This window comes from Solanum stenotomum, chromosome 10 (assembly GCF_019186545.1).
Source record: "Solanum stenotomum isolate F172 chromosome 10, ASM1918654v1, whole genome shotgun sequence".
Taxonomy (NCBI): Eukaryota; Viridiplantae; Streptophyta; class Magnoliopsida; order Solanales; family Solanaceae; genus Solanum; species Solanum stenotomum.
This window is the reverse complement of record NC_064291.1, coordinates 1,652,095-1,661,064: the sequence shown is the minus strand read 5'-3', so window position 1 is coordinate 1,661,064 and position 8,970 is coordinate 1,652,095.

Here is an 8,970-nt window from a genome sequence, read left to right as displayed (position 1 = left end):
TTGCTGTCAACGTTCAACCAGACGGAAGACCTCCAGCTCAAATTCCCCCTCCTAACGTGGAACAAGCACAAAACCTGCCTTTAAGCCTTGCTTGTAATCCCTCCATCATTGATCTTACCACCCAAAACCCCAATTACGTCTCAACCTCTTATCAAATGCCACCCCCTCCTCAAAATACCAACCTCCAAGCACCACTTCCTCCCCCCAATGCAAACCACCAAATTGGCCTACCCCCTCACAACCAAAACACTAATAACCCACACATTTTCCTCCTTCACCAAAACCAATATACCAACCCCCAGACTTTCCCCCACAACTATCACGCCCATTTAAATGGCCAAAGTCCCTCTATTGCTCCACCACTACCACAAAGAGCCACTTTCCAAATACCGGTCTCCAATGAGCATGACGCCCATGGTTCAGAGCTCCACCACTATGAGGAGAGGGAGAGAGAGTGGAGGTCAAAGGAAGAGACCGCCAAGATAGATATGAAGGAGGAAATCAGAAAAGCCATGAAGGAGTTGAACTGCATTCCTGAGGTCGCCGGGTTGAGTTACGAAGACCTGTGCATTCATCCAAATTTGGACCTCCCTGAAGGGTTCAAGGTGCCAAAATTGGACATCTTCGGAGGAACAGGGAACCCCTTAGCACACCTGAGGGCCTACTGTGACCAACTTGTGGGAGTTGGGAGAGACGAACCTTTGTTAATGCGGCTTTTTAGCCGAAGTTTGACCGGAGAGGCTCTAGAGTGGTTTACGTCTCATGAAACGAGACAATGGTCTTGTTGGAATGCTTTGGCTAAGGACTTCATCGAACGATTCGCCTACAATGTGGAGATCGTTCCTGACCGTTACTCCTTGGAGAAGATGAAGCAAAAGTCGATTGAAAGTTACCGAGAATTCGCATATAGATGGCGAAAGGAGGCGGTTAGAGTTAGACCTCCTATGTCAGAAAAGGAACTTGTCGAAGTGTTTGTGCGGGTGCAAGGGCCCGAATATTATGACAGAATTATATTGCTCGTTGGACCAAAATTTGCTGAGATAGTCAAGGTAGGTGAGACTATCGAAGATGGATTAAGAACCGGGAAGATTGCCCGTGTTGCTGCCTCGTCCGGATCTTCAGGTTTGTTGAAGAAGAAAAAAGAGGATGTGTCATCTATCTCCTGTGAGGGGAATAAGACCCCAAGGAAAACCTCATCATACCAAGGTCGCTCTCGGCCTTCACAGAGTTTGTACCCGGCCTGTTATACACAGGCTGATTACCAAAATAATCGTCCCCCCAGTTATCAAAATACCCCTCCTCCCATTTACCAAACTCCCCCTCCAATTTACCAAACTCCAGCTCATCACTACCGGAACGTTGCCCCCAACTGCGCCAATGTTCAGACAAATTACCAGACTCCTCCCCCAATGTACCAAACCCCAGCTCCACTTTATCAAAATACCCCCCCGAACTACCAAGCTCCACAACCAAATTACCAAACCAACTCATATCCCAGATATCAAACCCCCCGTCCGAATGCTCCAAATTATCGCCAAATGTCTCCCCATCAACAAGGCAATTACGATCCCTCCCGTCCTAGATTTAAGAAGAAGCCTGCTAGAGCTTTCACTCCGCTCATTGAAAGCCGAACAAAGTTGTTCGAGCGATTAACTGCGGCAAGATATATTCATCCAGTGGGGCCCAAGCCGATTGACACTAACTCAAAGTTTTACAGACCTGATCAGAAGTGCGGTATCACTCTAATAGTGTTGGTCATGATACCGAGGACTGTATCAACCTGAAGCATAAGATCCAAGACCTAATTGATCAGAACGTGGTCTCTCTTCAGACAGTCGCGCCCAATGTCAATAGAAATCCTTTGCCAAATCATGGAGGCGCTACCATCAATATGATAAAGATAAATAATGACTGGTGCGTGGCGAAGACAATAGTTTCGATTGCTCCTGATGAACTGGAAATGGCTGTAGCTTCGTTGAGCATCAGACAGAAGAAAGAGTTTGTGATTCTGACACCCGAGAAGGCTGTTGCCTTGGTGCCACGGGAAACTCTTACCCAACCAAAGTTTGTGATTGAAACGGCTGCCACCCAAGGTATGACCAGATCCGGCAGGTGCTACACACCTGAAGAGTTAGCTCAAGGGGAGCAGAGGAAGGATCAGACTAAAAGGCGGATTAGTGAAGCTGAAGCCGAAGAGTTCTGGAGGAAGATGCAACCGAAAGATTATTCAATTGTGAAGCATTTGAAGAAGACACCAGCTCAGATTTCTGTGTGGCCTTTATTGATGAGTTCACAGTTGAATAGACAGGCTTTGATGAGAGCTTTGGATGACACTTATGTGTCTGTGGGTACTAATAGCGACAATCCAGCAGCCATGTACACCAAGTCATTCGGGGACATCGAATCAGCTTTTGTGACGAATNCTCAAGGGGAGCAGAGGAAGGATCAGACTAAAAGGCGGATTAGTGAAGCTGAAGCCGAAGAGTTCTGGAGGAAGATGCAACCGAAAGATTATTCAATTGTGAAGCATTTGAAGAAGACACCAGCTCAGATTTCTGTGTGGCCTTTATTGATGAGTTCACAGTTGAATAGACAGGCTTTGATGAGAGCTTTGGATGACACTTATGTGTCTGTGGGTACTAATAGCGACAATCCAGCAGCCATGTACACCAAGTCATTCGGGGACATCGAATCAGCTTTTGTGACGAATAGCTGCCCTTTGAAGGGAGGATGCACAACAAAGCTCTGCACGTCACCATCAAGTGCCGGGAAAAAGTTATAAATCGTGTTTTAGTCGATGATGGGTCCAGTCTCAACATATGTCCGCTTTCGACTCTCAAGCAGTTGAAATTCAACTTGGGAAAGGTTCAACAAAACCAGGTCAATGTGAGAGCTTTTGATGAAGTGCAAAGAGACACGATAGGGGTAGTAAATTTGGATGTTCAGATGGGGCCTGCAGAATTAAATGTGGAGTTTCAGGTGTTGGACATCAATACCAGCTACAATTTGCTTCTGGGAAGACCGTTTACCCACATGGCTGGGGCTGTGCCTTCTACCCTTCACCAATTGATGAAATTTGTTTGGAAGGATCAAGAATTGGTCATTCATGGTGAGGGGAGTCATTCCGATGGGTATGCGCCAGTCGCTCACGAGGTTTCTCGAGGTTGTGATTTCTACACGGTGGAGTTGGTAAATGCCACCGGTGATGATTTGGCTCCGCAACCTCCTATGCCCTCTATGTACAAGATGATTGCTACCGTCATGCTCCAGAATGGTTTTGAACCAGGTTTTGGATTGGGAAAGTACTTTCAAGGAATCGTCGAGCCTATTCAAATTTCCTCCAAAGGAGCAAAGTTTGGTTTGGGGTATGTCCCCACAGAGGCTGATGAAGCAGAGATGAAGAATATGAGTGTTGATCAAGCATTAGCCAAACCAATTCCTCATCTGTACCAGTCATTTCCGGTACGAGAAAAAGTCAACGATGGTGGTCTCGGGGAAGGAATCTGAGGCCTATTTGAGGAGATTGATACGGTCATCGAGGAAAAGGCTGGAACATCGGGCATTCGTGATGCAAAACCTTATGAGCAATTGCAGAACTGGACCTCCACACCACTCCTGATTTCCCACTCATCTGGGTAGAAAGGACATGTGTTTTTGTTTATTTTTTAAACGGTGGTAGTCCAGAAGAGGCCCGAGACCCACCCTTTATGTAATTGTTATTTGTTCAAAGCTTTTAAATTCTCTTGTGATGTTTAAAAAAGGCAAAATGGCTCTCGGCCATGGCCAAAGTTTGTGCTTGTCTTTCAATTTAAATGAAAAGCCTTTTTTATTGAAAATTTGTTTATTTATCTGTTTATATTTTACTTTCCTAACTTTGTTTATTTATGATTTCAGTAATATTAATTTAAAACCTGTCAATGTCATGTCATGTCATGAACCGAGTGAACGAAATGAAGTAGGTGATGACGAATGTGAGGAATACGAAGAAGAAAATGAGGTACCCGAATATGTTGCCGAAGAATTTCGACAATTCGTGAATCAACACAATCCAAATCTTGAAGAAACTAAAATTGTGAATCTCGGAGATGAGGAATGCGTTAAAGAAGTCAAAATCAGTGTCTATCTGACTGAAGCCCAAAGAAGAGACCTAGTTCATTTGCTCAGGGAATACATTGATGTATTTGTCTGGTCTTATAAAGATATGTCAGGATTGAGTACGAATATGGTGTCCCACAAGTTACCAATCAATCCAGATTTCAGTGCAGTAAAACAAAAGACTCGAAAGTTTAAGCCTGAGTTGAGTTTAAAGATCAAAGAGGAGATTACAAAGCAGATCGAGTCCCAAGTAGTGGAAGTGACGCAGTATCCGACTTGGTTAGCTAATGTTGTTTCGGTTGCCAAGAAAGACGGAAAAATCAGAATTTGTGTTGACTACAGAGATCTCAACAAAGCTAGCCCGAAAGATAATTTTCCATTGCTAAACATTCACATCCTCATTGATAACTGTGCTAAGCATGAGATGCAGTCGTTTGTGGATTGTTATGCGGGTTATCACCAGATCCTGATAGATGAAGAAGATGCAGAAAAGACAGTTTTCATCACGCCCTGGGGTGTATATCATTATCGAGTGATGCCTTTTGGTCTCAAAAATGCTGGTGCTACTTACATGAGGGCTTTGACGACCATCTTTCACGATATGATTCACAATGAGATCGAGGTGTATGTGGATGATGTCATAATCAAGTCCCGCGAGAGTTCGGATCACTTGACTCACTTGAGAAAATTCTTTGATCGTCTGCGTCGATACAATTCGAAGTTAAATCCCGCTAAATGTGATTTTAGGGTGCCAGCCGGCAAGTTGTTAGGATTTATAGTCAGCAGAAGGGGCATTGAGCCTGACCCTTCCAAGATCAAGGCGATCCAAGAATTACCTCCTCCAAAGACGAAAAAAGAGGTGATGAGTTTTCTAGGAAGGTTAAACTACATCAGCCGATTCATAGCTCAATCCACCGTGGTGTGTGAGCCCATCTTTAAGTTATTGAAAAAAGATACCTCAACCAAGTGGACCGGAGAATGTCAAACTGTTTTTGATGCCATCAAGAACTATTTGTCCAATCCACCGGTGTTGGTCCCTCCACGAGAAGGGAGTCCATTATTGCTACATTTGTCGGTCTCGAATAATGCGTTGGGATACGTGCTTGGTCAACATGATGAGACTGGGAAGAAAGAGCGAACCATTTATTACTTGAGTAAAAAGTTCACTCCATATGAGGCTCGTTACACTCTTTTGGAGAGAACATGTTGTGGTTTGACTTGGATCGCTCAAAAGTTGAGACATTATTTGTCTTCTTATACCACGTACCTTATTTCCAGAATAGATCCGTTGAAGTATATTTTCCAGAAAGCAATGCCGACTGGGAAGTTGGCTAAATGGCAAATGCTTTTGAGTGAGTTTGACATTGTGTCTGTGACTCAGAAGGCGATAAAGGCACAAGCCTTGGCTGATCATCTGTCCGAGAATCTGGTTGATGAAGAGTACGAACCGCTCAAGACTTATTTTCCCGATGAAGAAATAGCATTTGTGGGTGAGGACATTTCTGAAGCGTACCCTGGTTGGAGAGTGTTCTTTGATGGAGCGGCAAATCATCAAGGGAAAGGAATCGGAGCGGTCTTAGTGTCAGAAACCGGTCAGCACTATCCTATGGCGGCTAAACTCCGATTTAAATGCACAAACAATATGGCTGAATATGAAGCTTGCATCATCGGTCTGAAAATGGCAATTGATATGAATGTTCATGAGTTGCTGGTTATTGGAGATTCAGATTTGCTGATTCATCAGGTTCAAGGGGAATGGTCCGTGAAGAATTCAAAAATTACACCGTATGTGCAGTATATACAGAAGTTGTGTAAGAGATTTCGCAAGAATGAGTTCAGACATACTCCCAGAACACAGAATGAGTTGGCCGATGCTCTTGCCACCATTGCCTCAATGATCAAACATCCGGATACAAGTTATATTGATCCCTTGGATATAGAGGTAAAAGAGCGGTCTGTCCATTGTTCACATGTTGAAGCGGAGCCAAATGGTTTGCCTTGGTATTTTGACATCAAAAAGTATTTAGAGGACGAGACTTATCCTGAGAATGCAACGTTCAACTAGAAAAAATCGATACGCCGTATGGCCCTCAATTTCTTTGCAAGTGGGGAAATCCTTTACAGGAGGACTCCAGATTTATGTCTTCTCAGATGTGTCGATGCTAGTGAAGCTGCAAAGCTTCTGGAACAAATACATGCCAGAGCCTGTGGTACTCACATGAATGGACTCACTTTGGCAAGGAAGATCCTCCGAGCTGGATATTCTTGGATGACTATGGAACACGATTGTTGCAAGTTTGTGCAGAAATGTCATAAATGTCAAGTGCATGGTGATTTGATTCGAGTGCCGCCTCACGAACTTAATGCTATGAGTTCACCTTGGCCTTTTGTAGCTTGGGGAATGGATGTCATTGGTCCAATAGAGTCAGCTGCCTCTAAACGGACACAGATTCATTTTGGTTGCCATTGACTACTTCACCAAGTGGATGGAAACAGCTTCGTACAAGTCGGTAACCAAGAAAGTTGTAGCTGATTTTGTTCGCAACAACCTGATATGTAGGTTTGGAGTACCAGAATCCATCATTACTGATAACGGAGCGAATCTTTACAGTCACTTGATGAGAGAGATATGTGAACAATTAAAGATTACTCACCGGAATTCCACCGCCTATCGTCCCCAAATGAACGGAGCTGTAGAAGCCGCCAACAAGAACATAAAGAAGATTTTGAGGAAGATGATTGAAAATCACAGAGGTTGGCACGAGATGTTGCCATATGATTTGTTGGGTTACAAAACGACTGTCAGAACATCAGTCGGAGCAACTCCATATTTGTTGGTATATGGGACAGAAGCAGTAATACCTACCAAAATGGAAATACCTTCATTGAGAATAATCCAAGAAGCTGAATTAAGTGATGTTGAATGGGTCCGCAAGCGGATTGACCAGCTAACATTGATTGACGAGAAGAGAATGATTGTTGTTTGTCATGGTCAACTGTGTCGACAGAGAATGACTCGTGCTTTTCACAAGAAAGTAAGATCCAGGACGTTTGAAGTTGGTCAGTTAGTTCTTAAGCGCATTTTCCCTCATCAGGATGAATATAAAGGGAAATTTGCACCAAATTGGCAAGGACCCTACATGGTTCGCAAAGTGTTATCCGAAGGTGCCCTAGTCCTGTCGGAGATGGATGACACTGAATGGTCAAAACCGATCAACTCAGATGCTGTCAAAAGATACTACGTGTAAAGTTTCAGCTGGTATTTCTGTCATTCCCTTGTAATCGTTCTATTTGCTTATAATTGCTTTGTTTAGAAGTTTATCCCTCTTGTAATGAACTACGTCTGACCTGAATTCTCAAGAATGAGATACGTAGGCGGCCTATGTCGGCCTCGGTCACCCTTTTTCCCTTTTTAATGCTTCTTTTTGTATTTGAACTACGTTCGACTTGAATTCTCAAGAATGAGATACGTAGGCGGCCTATGTCGGCCTCGATCGATTTCTTTGTAAATTTCCTAGTTTTGTTAGTCCTCGAAGGGGAACTACGTTTGACCTGATTCCTGCCTCAACGGGATACGTAGGCGCCACAACGGCTCGGTCATATTTCCCGTAAGGATTTCTATTTCTCTTTACAATAGAAACTAGGACAGGAGAAGAAGATCTTTCCAACAAAATCAAGACTGAAGTTACTTTGAAATTGGCAATTGGGACAAAATTTTTGAGATGATCTAAAAAATTCCGTGATTGCTCACCAACGGCTAAAGATACACCAAAACAGTTAACTGGGACATAAGTTTTTGAGAATAACCTCAAAAATTTCAACTGGGTTTACCGACAGCTTAAAGCAACTTTGAATACATCCTAACGAGTGATCAGACAGATCTCAATACACCAACTCTGAATGACGTTCATTAAACTTGACGTGACATGACACCTAACAGTGACTTTTTCCAAACATTACTTTTGAAAATCTATTTTCCTTAAAAACTTTTCCTTCATGTTTTGATCATTTTTGCATAAAAATATTTTGTCTTATCTATCGAGAAGCGGGAGATTGGAGAAATCAACCGGAGATGGCAAGACAAGGAGCAGATAACCGAAGAGATCGACACAGATCAGTTCATTTTGTAAAAAACTATCAATTTTTCTGTGGAGGCAGGTCTATAGGTTTGCCTCAAGATCGGCATATTCTTCCATCCAATGAATACAAAGAAGTCAAAAGGGCGAAGAGCACCCTAAATTGACAACTTTTTCGCATATACAAGAAATTTCTTATGCTTCTTATACTAGGAATTGGGAATATGCGTAGCATTACTTTATTCAAATTCTCAGCAAAGCAAGGTTCATAACGAACATGTAACTATGTGAAATGACCCAAAAAGTTCTTAAAAATGTGCTTCGGAAGTTACCGGAAACTTGTTTAGCTATATAAAAAAAAATCCGTTTCGTTTTTCAAAAATCCAACTTCATATTCTTGTTTAGGGGGTCAAATTGAGTGGGAAATGGGTCTAACCCAAATTTTAGAGCAACCGTATCAAAATCCGAAATTTCCAAGTGAAGCCTTTTTCGAGGGTCTACTTTGGAGGATCATATCTCGTAGCACGCAAATAATTGGGTGGCCCATAACATATCCATGGAAAGCCCTTTGAGTTAGCTACCTAACGCACTTCGTTTCACCTCATTCGGAGTTCGGACGAAGAAGTTATGCCCATTTTCGTAAAATCTATCCGGCAGAAAATGCAATTTCCAGTGAGTGTTTTTACTGTTCACCCGCCTCATTTTTTTTCTAAGTGTTGGACCATTTTTTTCCAAAAGGCATATGTTATTTCCTATATACCATTAGTTCAATTCCCATCTCTAAAACATTTCCCAAAAC